General features: G+C 43.6%; 1 pseudogene across 1 annotated transcript; it reads left to right on the forward strand.

Annotated features, from left to right (window-relative positions):
• The first annotated feature begins 1,051 nt into the window (after positions 1-1,051).
• LOC146186116 (migration and invasion enhancer 1-like) lies at positions 1,052-14,244 on the forward strand (annotated as a pseudogene). The gene is made up of 6 exons (XR_014708077.1): positions 1,052-1,199; positions 1,274-1,339; positions 8,764-8,861; positions 10,185-10,261; positions 12,848-12,920; positions 13,970-14,244. The product of XR_014708077.1 is annotated as a migration and invasion enhancer 1-like (transcript).
• The last annotated feature ends 3,102 nt before the right edge of the window (positions 14,245-17,346 follow it).

A 17,346-nucleotide genomic window follows, 5' to 3' on the forward strand; every position in this document is an offset into this window, starting at 1 on the left:
ATGACAGATTGCCACGCAGAGCCACCACGTTCATCGAAGTCTCTCTTCAGAGAACAGTGTGCTATGGTGCGGGGGGGGGGGGGGGGGGTATATGCTGCGCAGGATCGACCTTCTGCCTGGTTACCCTTAGACGCATGTATATGTCTCCCGGAATTTTGATGTGTGCGCAAAGTGAGAGCTCGATGCTGGTGTAACTGTGTATGACAGGTTGCGGGATGCGACCTGGTTAAATTGGGCTCGAAGTACTTCCATGCAATAACGAAAAAGAATCCAGGGCGGGGCGCGCTGGACGCCAAGCTGGCTGGGGATCCAAGGGATGGAGGCTCGTTTCCCGGTGGAGACAAGGTTTATAAATTTATTTTTAACTCTCGCTCTCAAAAGCGTGCCACCTCGGCTGACAGCCTTCTGTCGACAACGTTGAGACAGGAATTCGCCTTAACAGAAAAGAAAGAAAACAGTGAAAGAGAGGGAGAGAAAAACACGCGTCGCAACGGCCGTCGTCCGTCACCGAAGTGGGTGCAACGACGGCCTACAACAGATAAAACACTTGTGGCTCAGCCTTTAACGCTAGTCAAAGAACACATCTCGCAGAATCGTGCGGAATATGACAGATCTTGCACACAGATCTCGCGCGAGAAATTTCATTCCCTGCCTATAGAAAGGCTTTCGCCCTAAAACTTGAATGCCTCCTTTAGAGTAAAGAGCCTTAATTTCAAAGGCCTTACAAGTGCCCGCGTGACATGGGTATTACTGTTCACCGGAGTAATGCACAAGCGCTTACTGCTGTTTTATTTTGGTTTGTTTGTTTTTATGTTGTAGCGCGTATTTTGTGTTTCGCCTGTATTAAAATATGGCCGCCATTTCCGGGACACGTACGATCCTAAACGCTCTTCGTACTTGGCAATAAATTTATTTTTCTACTAGTCTGACTCGTTCGCGTTCGACGTATCGCAGCATACGCGTCCGCTGCGTGTCCTCCGGCGCGCACAATCCGCACAACGCTAGCACTTTTTGCCTGCTTTTCCTTTTGCTCCGCGACCGTGCTGCTGATATGATATGGGGAAAGGGAGAAAGGAGGAATTTGGCGGCACGCCCACACAGCCGGCGCCGTTGCGCCGCCTGCACTTCGCTATTCCGGTCAGCCCGGGCAGCAGCTGGTGCGTTTGTTTGTGCTCTTGCGTCGTCTGCGCACCTTTAAGGTAGGGTTAACGCTGCACCCTTCTAAGTAAAAACAAAGACGACGTAGAGGAAATTTGCTTTCTTTTATTTACAGGCTTCGCAACCTATTTTAATCCAGAATGGCAGGACAGACAGCAGTGAAAGTGCATGTCGAGTACTGGTAAGTGCGGGCGTTTTGTTTCGTGAATCGCGCGATACAGAAGTGTGTCGACACTTGTATCAGGCCGTGCTAATTGTGCTTATAACCGAGAGTTCGAGCGGTCGATCCTGTGCTCTCCATGAATTTAGATTAATGCAGGAATCGCACGTGTTCACACGGGGACAATATTCCGTGTAGCTGCGGGCGGTCAGTCGCACTGAGAGATCGATGAATAATTGCCGGTGAATACTGGTTGCTCGGTCGGTTGCTGCATCTCACAGCCACGGAAACAATTAAACTTATTGGTACTCGAATTCGCGACCCGGTCGCGCTCGAATTCCATCACGTAGCCATAGAACGTTGCTAACTACGGAAACGGTATGCGTGTGTGCCGGCTGTCTCGCCGGCTCGCGGCTACAATTCTGGCAAAGTTAAAAACGTCTTTAATGTCTTTAGAATCAAAAGTGTGCTGCTGCGAAGACATCGATATCGCTGCATAAGCGCGGGTGTCAAAGCGGTCACCTTGCCCAATTTGTTGTCGGAAAGAGCTGCGAGAACGCAGTCTGCGCGGCATAATTTTTTTTAGGCTGTGGCTAAAGGTACGTCGGACGGACCCGATCAATGGTCTTAAAGGTACGTCCGACGGACCCGGTGCGTTTTTCTTCGGGATACGACGGACGGATCCGGGAAATATTTTTCAGAGGTACGGCGGGCGGACCCGATCGGCAGGGTTCTTCCGACGGACCCAACGCATTTTTCTCCGATATGGGCCTTGGGATCCGTCGGGAAAGCCGGACGGATCCGAGATCCCCAGATGTGGTTGTAGCGTTGTAGCAACAACATGGTAGCCATATGTAGCCAAATCGAAGTTTGTGTGAGGTGTACGTGCGAGGTGCAAGAAGTATGTAAAACCATAGCCTCCTGTAATACATACTGCATGCTTGAAATGTGAAATTACAAAGAGTAGTACAGTGGCAAGAATAGTGCCTAGAATGGGTGATATACTACGTGATGGCATGATGATAGGTTTACGTGAGTTGGACCGCGGCAGGGTGGCAAGCACGACCAGAGCGCAAGCGCATGTAATCGCAGTGTTGACAGCCAGCCCGCGGCCCGCTCATTTGGTCCTCGTTATCTTGTGGATTAACGTCTACGACGGTCGTTATGTAGTTATGTAGTTTTGATTCTTCAAAGTTTGCTCACTTTCATCTGTGATGAGATGCGTCACGTAACGCATCGCTTTCTGCTCGCATTGAAGTTTGGTGCTGCAAGTTCCACGTAGTACATATACAAGCGGCGCTGAAAAAGCTAGGTGCCGCCGGCGTGTCTCTAGCCCAAGCATCGAGTCATTCGTGTTTGTTGGAGGTGTGGTTTGTGCTTACCGTGAGATGCTGTGACGTACGGATTACGTCCTACTAGAGTGGCTGTGTGAGACTACGAAGAGTGCTGTGATGAGTGCGCCGATGTCCGGACGGACATCAGTGTGTCCGTATGATCGGCGATGTTGCACGTGCATGTCAGTGTTTATTAGGTGCAGTGGTAATTTATTTACACGCGCTGTACAAGAATCAGACGAAAATAAGTCATCGGCAATTTGTTAGCCTGCACTACAGAGCTCAAAACTCGGAAAATGGGAATGCACATGATGCAGTTTTCGCATGTTGGAGTGGACCGAAAAATAAGTGCCCAGCCCACACCGCCGGGATGCGCATTACTACAAGTGAAATGGTTCAGGTTTCTGTAAAATAGCTGCCTGGCACAGCACCTTCCTAAATGTTCAGGCTTTGTACTATTGTTGAAGGCCACTTTATCATTAATAAAGGAACGAATATGCTTTATGTGTTAATGACTAGTGCTTTTTCAACATATGTTCATTTTTTTTCGTTTTTCTTTAGTTTCCTTTGTTTTTCATTCTAGACAAAAACAAATAGTACACTTTTAAACTTGTCAGTCCGAAGCTGAACATGAATATCTGCCATGCATGTGACAGCTTTAATGCTAGAAAGGTTGATGTGTATAGCATGTACGTAGACGCTGCGACATCTTAGTGGCACGTTCGGCTACTTGCCCCAAGGTCGTGATGTTTAATGCCAGTGATGGCAGTTGCACTTTGGTGCAGGTGAAATGCAAATGCTTCTGTTTCCTGCAAGATGTCAACGCAAAGTACAAAGCCCGGGCAGTCAAATTAGTCTGGAGCTCTCCACTACGGTATTTTTCATAGCTACATATGTCACTTTAGGATGTGAAACTCTACATGCCACAGGTAGGCTGCATTGTTTTTTAGATTTTGTTACCTCTCATCTATGTTTTGCAACATTTGGCTAATTTTAGTTCTCAAACAGTTGTTAAAGATGAAACCAAAGCAGTTCTTGGCATGGTTTCCTGCTTGGATTAATTTGCTAATTGCAGTTCTTTGAAACTTGCATCAATGCTGCACAGTTCAAATAGCAGGCAGTTGAATTACAGAAATGATGTGGATCGTGCATTTCAGTTCTGACAAATGGAAAGTAACGGTCCCTTGCATGCATAGGTGCCCTTAGACAAATACATACTCGAGTGTGTGATTGTGACGCATATCAAGGGTCAACAGAAGGCCATGTGGAGCCAGTGTGATATTCTTCATGAAGGCTAAAGTAAAATTGTACAACAGCTGTTGTACCATGCAGAAAAAAATTTATCATTTAGTGTATGATTAACTGACCTTGAATAGCATCTTACTCAGAGTATGATGTGATATATATCTGGTTTAGCATCCCAAAATAACTACGGCTGTGAGGAACACGATAGTTGAGGGCTCCGGTATAATTTCGACCACCTGGGGTTCTTTCACATGCACTGGCACCGCACGGTGCATGACGGCCTATTGTTTCGCCTCTATTGAAATGCTCCTGCTCTGGCTGGAACCAAATCTGCATCTTTGGGTTCAGCAGCCAAGCACTCTAACTACTGAGCCAGCACAACGGGGCCAAGTATCAAAATGCATGCCATTACATTTCCTTCTAGCCTGTGGTTTTCTTCACAGAACTAATGTATACAAGGAAAAGTAAATAGCAAGAAAACACTAGTTTTATTGCACATTATATTCACATTTCAGCAAATATTCTCTAGGAAAAAAATTCTCATAATGTTTGCATGGAAACCATGAACATCTTACAAAAACAAAACAATGCACTTACTCCACTCCAATTATTAATGGGCAAGGATGCATCTATGCTACTACACTGCACTTATCACAAAACAACAAGCCCCATCTGCTTCGGCCAATCACTTGATGAAACTAACGGAGACAGATGTCGCACACCACAGACTGGTCGTCTCGCAACATATGTCTGCATATGTCTGTATAAGTTGCATTTCAATTTCATGCCTTTCCACTTAGCTTCAACTGTTGCCAGCATTACTAGTCACCCATCTTTTCTTAAATTCCTTTTTACGCTGTTGGGATCAGCATCCTTGTTAACGATGGTCTCTGGAATTTTCGATGCTATCATTTTCACATCTTCCTCATCTGGAAGAATGAAGGAAATGACAAGCTTTGAGCAGAAAAAAAATTAGGGAGACTCCTAATCTCCACCTGTAAGGGTATGGTGTGCCAGCGGTAATGGTTTTTGTCTGCAGATCCCACTGTGGATTCCCGTTAATTTACATGCCCTTTGCTACAAACATAATTACTGATTCCTTAATTCATGTCTCTGTTATCTCAGATATACTCATTAGCATACGGTCGTAGGCTGCCTTGTAAGGTGATAGACAACCTGGCATAGACCTCTGTAAGCCTCAACCTTTCTTAATTGGAGCTGAAACATCCCAGAACATATTTAAAATATAACTTTGTAAGCTTGACTTAACAGTTCCTGCCATGTCGTGTGGCCTCGTGAGATTTGGCTCGTGGCACTTTTGGCTTGTGCACAGGGGTCATCTGTTAAATACTGGTTAACATGCATGAAAAATACATTTTCACACAAACTGGTGGCAAATGGTCAAGTGGTGCACTGCAGATTCTGAAATGTATACCCATATGCATGCAAGGATCGCATCATCTCATAACATGATCAAGAGTTTTATCAGTACCTGTAGTTACATAGCATTTCAATGCCCATTAAAGGACCACCTCAGACAATGGTTGTTGTTACCACAAGACCTGTTCTAACAGTGTACTGACACCATTCCACTGAGCGATGGACATATGCATACCCTAGATAGCTCATGATTGTGGATCTCATTTATTTCTATGACTTCCAAGGATTAAAAGGTGATGAAAAGAAATAACCAGGTTACCTTGACACAATGCTAAATTACAGAGGGTGAATATGCTGCATGAAGATACCAAGAAGCTTGTACAAAGAAAAGTGAAAGTGAAATGGCAGGATTTTTGAAACATTGAAATAAACTGCAAACTATACTTGTCAAACCTGTCATTAAGGAATGGAAATCATGCAGTAATCAAAAACACAACATGGAGGCCATTTTAGGTCATCTTCACAAAACACATACCCACACCTCACACACAGCTTCATACTTATGAAAGAGGACAAACCAATATGCAAGGAGTGTGGAGATGAACAATAAACCATATCTTACACGTGCGCCAGAGTCGAGAAAATAAGAGGAAACATTTTGTACAATTTTGCAACAGATCCCTTTCCATCCCAGCATGATCCTAGGAGAGACGTGCAAATTTCCTGCATTTTTGGTTTCCTAAAATGTTCCTAAACAAGCTACTTCCTAAAAAACATTTTAGTCATTACACACAAAATAAATACATTAAACCTTGTTCTTGGTGCATGGCAGCATTAGTCGCTTATACACCATAAAAATCAACACAATGCTGTAAGGTATACCTTAGTTAGCTATGTTATATGAGACAAGCTTTCGGTCTGGTGTGGTCCTTATTCACGTGAAAGCGCTGTCATGAGAGTCTATGTCCCAGCGATCGGAAAGTGACCTATTCCAATAATTTTACAAACTGAAGGCGATTCTACAGATTTCTAAAGACTGGAGTGCTCAACTGTTTTATCAACGTCCGCCTGCTTTGACAGCCTGGAGTGAAACTGTTGAAGAGAATACATTTTTGAGCATTTAACGCATTTCTGAAGGCGTTGCTTTCAATTACGGGGCCCACAAAAAGCAGCTGAATGTCAAACGCCGCCTAGGTAGGCTTTCTAGCAAGACAGCGGTGTAGCGTGGAAAATCGCTCCGCCGGTCTATCGCTGGCGCCGCTGACTTGACAGGCGAACTGTTCAAACTTATAGCTACTGACCACACCTGAAACACTGAATTGCGCATGATCAAGGCACAATTTCTCTAACACTGAGCACTGGTAGCTATCGATTTCGCGCCCAATATTGTGAAAATCTGTCCTCTCTTCGATCATTGATACGTCCACGGTTGAACATTTATGCGCCTCGGGGTAGGCCAGCCTTTGGAACATGGATTCGTGGTTGTAGCAACGATCACTTGCATTGCACACTCTGAAAAATTCCAAGAGTCAGCTTCTGCAACGAAATGTGCAGCGCACATTTTCTACCGCGTACCTAAGTCCGGCGATGCATGCATATCGATCCTGATCGTTTCAAAGCTGCGCGGCCGTTCAGTCAGGTCATGCTAACCTCGAGCATGCGGGGGTTTAAACTACATGTACGCAAAATTCAACGACAAGAAAAAGAAGCAGGCTAAGCACTTTAATCCAGTCTTCCCATAAATACCAAAGAACATTGCCGTTCACAGGGAATTCGGATCATTCGCGCTTCCGGCTTTCCGGTTGTGCACTCTTGCGGTGCGGTGCAGGTCTTCGCCTCGACGAGTCGATGTGCAGCTCGCCGCAGTAGCAGCGCAGGCCTCTAGTAGATTCGGCATGTCTTCTGCCACGGCTCTGAGGTAGAATTTAAACGAATAATTTAACTAGAAACATCCTTTTTCCTCGGTCTGCTAAGCGGAACGAGCATAATGCCATTTCACATACATACTTTGGACTGCCGAATGTTCTGCACGGCGAGGTGTGTGTGTGTTGTGCCGGCGCTAGATCTTCGGAGGTCGATGCAGGACCTAAGACAGCGTAAATGCTAGGAATAGCTCGCTCGCATTACGGGCAGATCGAGGTGATAGTTTAGTGCGAAGCGAAAGCTGCTCGTGAATGTGCGTATCTCGATGCCAGCTGGTGGAGCTGGTGCAGTACGTAGCATCGCCTGCAGCTATGTGCGTGACAGCGATGCTTGCCGTACACAATCCTGAGTGAAGACCGTGATCTATGTTAGAACGGATGCACTCTTCGTAGCACCTCATCGAGAGTCGCGGATAGCTGATATCCATTCACGCGTAGCAAGCGGAATGTGGCCGCGCTCGACGTGCATACAGCCATGAGCCTGTATATTGACGTCCGCCGTATCTTTACGAGAATCGAATGGATACGTCGGACGTACCTTTAGACACTTCGTTTTTTTTAATCTCCCAGTGTCTCGCAGTCCCTTCGAGGACCCAGCATATAACATACCTCAGAGCATCGTCAGTTGCAACTGTAGCACTAACACAATTGCTGTTGGCCCTGGTGTATTCATCGTGAACATGCGGCAGCATATATGTTGTTCATGCTGATGATGGATGCTCTGTGCAAGGGATTATATATCTTACTTTTTAGAGCAAGCAAAACTCAGTTCGAATGTTTGAGCCGTGATTTTTGTGCTTATCTAAGAACATGAAAATTCACTATTCATGTAAAGAGTGCACTTCGACGGCACTGAGAAATTAAGAATGTTTCTGACAAAAGGAAGCATGCTATAGACAACAGAAACTCTCATGCTTAGCAAAAAGCCCTGAAAAGTGCACACGATTTTACAAAGGGGTGAAGGGTGCTGCCGTATTGGGGAGCTGGGCTGCTCTGGTGAGTGGCACAGGAAAGTGTTGACAACTTCCCCCCTTAACAGCCCAGTCAAACCGGTTTCTCTAAGGGTCGTAAAATGGCCTATATGTTATATATGTCACACATTTTGCACAAACAATTTCACTCGGGGGTTAGCTTAGCCATGTGAAAACAGTGTGGGGCAGTTGTGGAATGCATACAAGAGTTTTTCCAGGCTTTCATGTAAGCATGTAGGTTGTCTTTTGTAGCATCTTCTTTTTGTTACCTGCATTCTGAACTGTGCAGTGCTGTATACAAAACGCTGTTTTTCTATCCCTCATCAAATGCTTCTGCTTTTGTGGCAAACATATTTTCTTTCTGAAAATTGTTGGTTACTAAATTCACATGGTAAAAATACTAGTTTTTTATGGTGCAAAGTGCTTTAAGTTTTGACAGTTTGTTTTTAAAGCATTCTTGCGTTACCTTTTTGCTCATTACTTGCTGGTTCGTCCTGGTATTGTGGCTGCGTATATGACATAGCTGTATGTAATTGTCAGTGCTGTGTGTGTGACATCAGCTAAACTGGTTACCTGCTTTTTGGCTTCCCTAGTGGTGGATGAGGTTACGCCCCTCGTTTTGAAGACCTGAAACGGCGGATACTCGCTAAAGTACCCCATGCCACTGTGACAGGTGCCACAGGGCGTACAAGTAAGTGCATATTTGTTGTCAGCATGTGTTTACACACAACGCTTTAGATAGTTATCCGGAGAACCAAAAATTAAATCGAAACGGTTGTGTCGGCTGAGTCGGGCGTTAAGAAGAGGAGATGGGGTCACTCGACTGGGCTTCGCGTCGAATGCCCTTTATTGATTCCAGCGTTGGCTATATATAGTCTCAGCTCACATGACCAATGAAGACTGAATCCAAGTGAAGACAAAAACACAAATACAGCACAATCCACAGAACAACAGAAACCGAAATTAGAACAGAATAGAAAGAACACATAATACAATAAACTATAGCTGCAAAGTCCTAAATACTGTACAGCTGCCTAGCTTGTCCCCTTTCAGTGCATGTGCATGGACAAAATAAATTGTACATATATTCCCAATTCTTATAATTCTCTCCAGTAATGTGTTACCATTTTGATATCACACTAAATAAATGGTCATTGTGAAGTAAGCAAGTACTGGAAATGGTAGTGTGTCACATTGTATTGTCATTTTTGAAATCATTACTCTTTTTTGTAGCCGTCCTTAAAGTATAGTAGAAGATTTGCTGGAAGTAATGTTTAACAACTTTCCTGCTGTGGTAAAGGATTACCTAGTTCCTGCAGCACTTGTTGACGGCGTGATGCTTCTCAGCAGTCAGTTAGTAGGTGAAAAAAAATTGCCTGTAAAATTTTTCAGAGGTAAGATACGCGTGCTAGCTTATAACCAAGGAAGAAGGCAAAAAGCTATTGTTTGAAGAAAAAAAAAATATGTCAGTCCAGGTGAGTTCATTGCCTACTATAATTCCTGGGTTGCAGATCAATCTGCATTGAGAAAAATATTTTACTTTTGCATACTTTAAGAAGGGAATTGTGGGCTTTTAGGGCATGGAAAGTACTATAGAGTGCAACCGAGCATAAAAAGCTAACATAACTTGCAGCAGGTCTTATGTTTGTGCCTCAAAATATATAATTTTGACTGAGTTCAAATGCCAGGATAGCATGTCCTAAAAGCTGGAGATAACAAATACTTTCTTGGTTAAAAGATGAAACATTCTATTACTTACTCTTATGCAGCCATGTGCAAGTAATCCGTGAAAGTGTTTCTGCAGATAAATGATAGTTACCTTTAAAAAGATTTAAAAATATGTGCTGGCCTCTGCTACTGAATATAACTGGGTTTTGTGACTGCATTCTGAGCATGTGGCAAATGGGATCTGAAAATACAGCAGTGACAGTAGTATGACAGTGGCAGTAGTTGGCCTAGTGTTGATGCAATTGTTACCAAATGATGTTCACTTTGTATGTTGTCACCACTGCAGGGTCCTTTGAAGTTGAGATCAACGGCCTAGCGGTGTACTCCAAGCTCAAAAATGACCGCTTCCCTGACTTTGAGGAAGTAAGTTAAGACTACTTCACACTTAAGTTTCACATTTATAAAGCAGCCTGCAGAAGAAAAGAAAAAGTCTCGCTTCTTCAAACCCCAAAATGCCTGCCACTTTTCCGTTTGCTTGATTGGAAACCAAAAGGCATTGATGCTGAGCAGAAACGTCAAATGCCAGCCTCAGTATTCTGTGGCTCTTGTTGAATGCTTGTATTGGGAAGTCTGTGAAATATGAAACTTTTTCTATGGATCTCAATTCTATGCAATGGCTATATCCTGTAGCCTACTAATCGTTGTAATAAAAATAATCGCAGTTTCCATTTGTGTCCTAAGGCTGTCCAACATTTGTGCATATTTATCTGCTCTGAAAATAATGTTCACCTAACCATCTTCTTTGCCGCTGCACTTTGAGGACGATCTACTTTTCAAGCACCACGGGCACGTGCAACATTGCGTCTTTCATACGGATGTGCATAGTTGCACATTATTGTTGAAGTTAAATTTAAAAACCTTTTAAATGAATTAAGGCTTGAAAGACATGCTGTCCTGTCTTGAAGTCACTTTCATACATATTTACCATTGTGAAAAAGCTGGTTTCGTTCAGTCAGCTGTACTTGTAACTTGGCGCACATTCAGTGTTAGAAGAGTCTGTGCACAATTGCTTATTATTACAGAAGCTACAAGGTGCACCTTCCGCTTGGAAAAGGAATGCTCGTTTCAAATGTCACTGACAGGATGGTTGATAAGTGTTTTGTAGTGAGCGTAAAGAGCATTCAAACCCATCTTAGCTCACAGATTAGTGCCCAGAGGAGAGGAAGTTGGGCTACTTCATAAAAATTTCACTGATGTCAATGCGGAGGCTTGTATAGCCAAAATATTATGGAGCACTCTACTGGGGGGGGGGGGGTTAAAATTTTCTCGCATATTCCGTGAGAGGTTTGTAATGGTTACTTATATCTGTACGCGATTGCACCAGCAGCATGTGCTAACATATGTATAAGATACTTCCTATTATTTCAGAGGTCATGTGTGACAAAAGCTCTTGTTGCTGATGCGTGCTCCGTATTATTATAGCAAGGTCCGTGCCTCAAGAAGAAAAAGTATGACGTAGTTAGTCAAGAGCAGTCTCGGTGTCATTGCAACATTTTCTCTTCCCCCTCATGACTTACATTTGCTGCTATATCAGCAACACTCTGCCGAACTCGGCACTCAAAAATGGAAACTAGAGATGGGAATTCTGACAGAGTTGCTGTACACATGTGTAACTAGGGTATAAGTATACTCTTTTTTTAGTTCCAGCATGGGTACATCATTAATGCTGTAGAGTTAATGCAACCAAGACTACAGCAAAAGCTGCGGGGACATTCCCTTGTAAGCCCTCTCCACTCCCTTGCTAATGTTTGCATCCATCATGATACTTTGCGCATGGTAGTCGTAGCCAGCACTTTCCACGTGACTTTTGGATAAAATCTAGCGCTAATTACGCCGTACCAACTTGGCAACATTGGCAAAACAGGGACCATGGAAGCCGCGGGCGTCTCAGATCGCAGTAGGTGCAGTGCGGTGTGTGGAACGCTGCTGCGGCACAATCCAATATTGCTAGTTCAATGTTTCCTAGTTTGTTTGACAAGTCTAGGCGACTGTGCGAGTTAGAAGGCTGGTCAAAGGTGGTGGCGAGTCTTGGCGAGCAAGATACGAGAATCGGTAGAAATACAGTGATAAAGAAATGCAGGTGGGGAGATATGATTTGAAGTGGAAAAAAAAACAGTAATAACACATAAAACAAAATGCCTGATCCCTTTCGACATCTTGTTTTGCACATGATGGTGGCATTGGGCTGAAACTCTGTGCCTGAGACAGCGGTAGATCGCATGGCGTGGACCAAGCTTCAGCGTGCTGCGAGCTCACTGCGCCTACCAGGCAAAACAACTGATGGGGTGTAATGTAGGAGTGGATGATTGTGTTGGTTGTGTCATATAGCTTTCGAGCGAAGGCAAGACTGCTCTCGCATGGCCCACTGACTCAATCTAGCGCGAGCGTTGGCTTTTCTGGCAGTTTCAGGTGTCCGCTTGGATGCTGGGAACAGGCCGCTAAACTGCGATCGGCTCCAAGAACCGAGTTTCCCGCGCGAGATCGACCGACGTGCGCACAAGGATTACTATTAACTATAGTGTGCGCAGGAAACAACTCGTGCAGTACATGCTGCCTGTAGTAAAACGCAGTACATACAGCAGGTGGAGCGATGCGAAACTACCGCAAGTACACCTTTATCAACCTTTATATCGCTCAAATTTTACAAGTTTAAAAACGTGCAATATTAAAACATTTTCTTCTGATCTTTAATATCATATGGGTTTACTTTTAGTCTTTTGTGCGAGTAAAGTGAAAATAGTTAGGTAATTTTCAAACCCACTAATAACATAGCGCTATGCGAGGGTAGCACAACCTCCTCGCCACGCTTTGCCCCCCTGATTAATAAGGAGAAAAAAAAGTTTCGTTGCCCGTCCTTCAAGCTGAAACATCTGTAGAGTGTTTTAGCATGTCTGAAAATAATGACTACAGTTTTTAAACTACTCGTTTTCGTTTCCTTTGTTTACCCAGGTTGTCACTCGAGTTCTGGAAGCCAGCCAAGGGAAACCTGTGCAGCCTGTCACTGGCACGCAGTAGTAGCCAGGTCTGACCACTGCTGTCACCATACCTTGCTTGTGTGGCTATCCTTTGGCTAGTTGTTTTAGTCCCTACCTGTTGTGCACCTCCAAATCTTAATTTGACGTGTGTAGCAGTAAAACCTGTAATTTATTTAAAAACCAACCGGGGTAACAAGAAATGTAATTCTTATGTCACCAATGAAATTGAGCATGTTATCTTTTAAACCTGATATTGAGTTGCCTTTCCGCTAGGGGGCTAGATGTACTGCTGATTATGCTTCTTGCTGATTGTGCTTCTTTCTGCTAAATAAGCTTGCTAATAACACTTATCTACACTGTTTTCAGGATGCAGATAGTTGAATTTGTTTCGTTATGCCCGTAGTAGCTTTGTCTAATATGGCCCTCTATTGTCTAATTCTGAGAGTGGTGATTGTGCAAATCTATCTAGTTGCTGGCATTCGCAATGTATTATCAGGAGCAAAATTGGTATAGTACTCCACGTGGCGGGCGGTGGAGTGAAGCAATGCTGCATAACAATGTTATCTACACGCATCATCTAGGATCGGACAGTCATTGGGTCCTTCCTTGTTATCTGCAGGCATGCTGTTTGACTCATCTCAATGTAACGCGCTACAGTTTGCCAAAATGTCGAGCAGCGCTGTAGCAGTTCCTAGTCCCATAGCCCTTTCTTTTGTTTCTTCTTTTAAATGGAGACTCAAAATGAAAGTAGGGCCATGGGCTGCTTCTGTCGGGGCGTCGCTTGGCATTTATGTGAGAGGGCAAGTGTTGCATTTAAAACGAGCTATGCTACATGCCTGCAGTTAAACAAGGGCCCCCACCATCAGCTGTCTCAATTTCCGGTGTCGCATCTAGATGGCACTGCAATGCAGCTTTCTTTTGCTCAGCTGCGTGCCATGTGGCGCATAGTGTTCTTGGTTGTGACAGTCCATGTATCACCACAGCGGCTGCCTAAAAAGTGATCAACTGGGCATATATTTACATTGAAATGCTTAGTCGTCGGTTCAAGCCCAATATAAAGTACCCACATTGCACTTGTTTCTTCCTGGTCTCTTAGGTTTCGAAGCGAACTCTATGCACAAGCTGTGTACACTGTCCATCGTGAAGAGGCGCTTCTTGCTGGACGTTTGCTTTGCCAGTCGACTGCGCGGGTGGTGTTTCTAGACAGGAGCCAGAGGCTGTGGACGGCGCACCGATGATGGCTCGGCCCCAAATTCCCACAAAGGGCCTTGCCTGAAGAACTTGCGTGTCCTAACCTGTGACTGTCTGCTCTTTTTATGCCACTATCGTGTGGTCCTGGCAGAAGTAAATGCATTTTTTATTGCATCGTGAGTGATGACTCTTTATTGGTGCAATAGCCTGAACTGTTTATCCAAGCATATTTAGAGGCACACAGTGGGATGAAAAATCATTTGATATTTTTTTGTTCAATTCCTTCTGTTGTGCAGCTTAATTTGAGAGTGATGCTTTATAGTCTTAAATCGTCTGCCATGAGGGCTCACTGGCTGTTGAACCCACTGTTGCAGGGTTGAATCCCAGCCGTGGAAATTATGTTTTGGCGGAATGCTATAACGCCCTATTGTTGTATAGTGCTGGCAGCGATAAAACTGGCCTGTCTTAATTAACAGACAGCTTTCTGCTACAGCTTCCTTAGCAGAGTGTTAACAAAAAAAAAAGCTTCAAAGCAAATTGTGGATGCACAGTGCATTACAGATAGGACCATGATGGAATTAGCTTGATAGACTGGCGATCATCAGGTATCAAGGAACAAATGAGGTTTCTTTGTGGAAGTAAGCATGGTAAAAACAGACCTTGCTGGAACACTAAATGCAGCAAACCGGACTCACGGTAATGGTTATTTGTTTCAACAAAGCAGGAAAGCTAAGTGAATTCCTAGGAAAGGTAAATGCAAGCAACATCAACCAAATGCGGTTGAAGAGACCTTGGAATCAAACAGCAGAAAGTAAGGCACCAAGAAAAAATGCATGATGCAGCCTCACCTTTTTTTTTCTGAAGAAAACTGCCAGTAATTATAGCTGACAAAAGGAAAATGAGGAAATATGCAGAAGCTGGACAAATGGCTGCGAAGGGAAACGTTGGCAGCAACAGAAGGAGACTTGCAAGCATGCAGTGGATATGATCAGGAGACTATTGTAACGTCAGTTGTAGCTAGAAAAGAGAGTTAACTTTCATCTTGGTCAATTCAGTTGAAAGTTGTTGAATTCACTGGCTTCTTGGTCACATGAGGTGGACAGGAGTCCTTGCTGCAAAAGTAGCTGCAAGACAATGAGTTTTCATCGCGGTAGAAAATATCAGGGTTGGGACACAGGACATGAAACATGTTGAACACCAATGGCCAGATGAAGTACCACTATCAGATTTTCAAACTGAGCCTTAAATTTGATCACAGCATCTCCTATCTGCTAAGCAACTCTGCAGGCATAAAAAGAGCATGAAATATATGTAATAGAAACCGGGTGCTATTTCACCCCATTTGTTTTTGGCTTGTGGTCAGTGAACCAGTGTGCAATACAACCATGCCATTAACATCTTAGAGCTTGTACACCTTTTTTTTTTTTTTTTTTTTGTTTTTTGGAACGGGGGGGGGGGGGGGGGGGTTACGCAGTGGAAAAGGCGTGAGGTGACAGCAAGCGGTTGAGGCGACCGCTTTAATCTTCGTGCAGTGTGTGCTTGCGTCTCCAGCTAAACTTATCACAGAAGTAAAATGACAAAGTGTGATACATTTTTTGAGAACGTATAATTAAATAATACCACAGACAGTTTTGAATTGTGTTGCATATTCATATTCACCACATAGTTGATGCTGTGCCAGCAAACATGCCACCAATTCACATTTCATGTCTTGCTGGTGTACTCTTCTGGTTTACAGGTCTGCTATAGTATACTTATCTTCCCTTCTTTATGCTTTAAAAGCCCTTATTAATAGTGTAACAGTGGCCATTGCAATGTACGAAAATTGCTGTCTGGACCTTTTAACCACCCTTTTATTCGGCCATTTGCAAAACAAAGCATGGCACTTTTTTCACAAAATTCATTGCATACATGAAAACTTCTCCTGTACTCTTCTATAATTCTGCATGGCACTGGACAGCGTTTGCCAGCGATGAATAATCCTTTGTGGTAAAAGAGTACCGGTACAAGTTTTTCATGAAGATACCTGCATATGAGAATTTACTTGCACGCACAAAACGATATAGTGAGAATAGTAGAGCTTGCTTGAATGATATATATGTACAATATACACTAATGGCATCACTGCAAGTGCTCCAGTTCCCACAGCTTCGATTTACTGTAATAAAGATTTTCAGTTGCTAGCCATGCGTATATTTAACTTGGGCAATGGCATGCATGGTAGCATGTTATAGTCTACCATTACTTTATATCAAACTTTATTCTTTCTTCTTTATTCGGAACACATCTATTTGCCAGAGCTAAGAAACTGGTCTGATTGAAATGTCCTAAAAGGAATAACTGAAACTGTTGTTTCACATTGGCCCCACCGATAAGAAATTTGGTGTGCACTTGGGCTCTGTGGTAATGGCTACTGTCTGCTTTTTTTTTTTTTCTTTCAGATCTTTGTTTGCATACATGCACTTTGCTTATCAATTCACTATCCCCTTAATTTGCACTGCTATTACTTTGCACATATTTATTAAGCATGCTGTCGTAAGGTACAGGGTCATCCACTTCTAGCTATAACACTGTCACTGCTTTCAAAACAACATTGCGTCTGATGCAGCAACATATAGATGAAAAGCGATGCAAGCACAGAGGGACCGGGACGTGTTGCTTCACATGGCCTGCCACCTATAGCTTTATTGCATGGCCTGGTCGGATGAAATGAAGCTTTGAAAGCAGTGGCCCTGTTACAGCTAGAAGTGGACGAGACTGTACATGTGAAAGACCACTTGATAAAGATGCGAAGCCCTACTTTAAACCAAGCCTTATGAACGTGCCTGCGTGGATTATAGGTAGCACGTCTTGCTCTGGATTCAAGAGTCCCGGGTTTGATTCTAGTCTCAAAAAAGAGCTATACACAGTTGACAGGTTGTGCCAAGTTGACCATGTCATATTCTCGTAACCTCACAGAACTCAGCTGCTGGCAAATAAGTGTCCGGCCACGCCACATGCTTTTTACTCAATGATAATGACAATGTCAAATTTTTTGCAGAGGAGGGCATACAATACAATACGTAGCAGAATAATAATGTTAAGTTGAGCACACTTGACTGAATGCGGACGAAAAGATCGAGTAGGTATGTTTTGGCTTTATGTCTCCGAAGTGTTTGTTATGCTTGGTGGCAGCGTGTAAGATCCGTGTTTCCAGCGTTAGTGTTAGTTCCTGCGTCATTAATATAATTTAATTATTAAAATATGAATTGGATCATTCGAATTTGTGTCATGAATAAATCC

This window comes from Amblyomma maculatum, chromosome 6, assembly GCF_055883805.1.
Source record: "Amblyomma maculatum isolate TAMU_Amacu chromosome 6, ASM5588380v1, whole genome shotgun sequence".
Classification (NCBI taxonomy): domain Eukaryota; kingdom Metazoa; phylum Arthropoda; class Arachnida; order Ixodida; family Ixodidae; genus Amblyomma; species Amblyomma maculatum.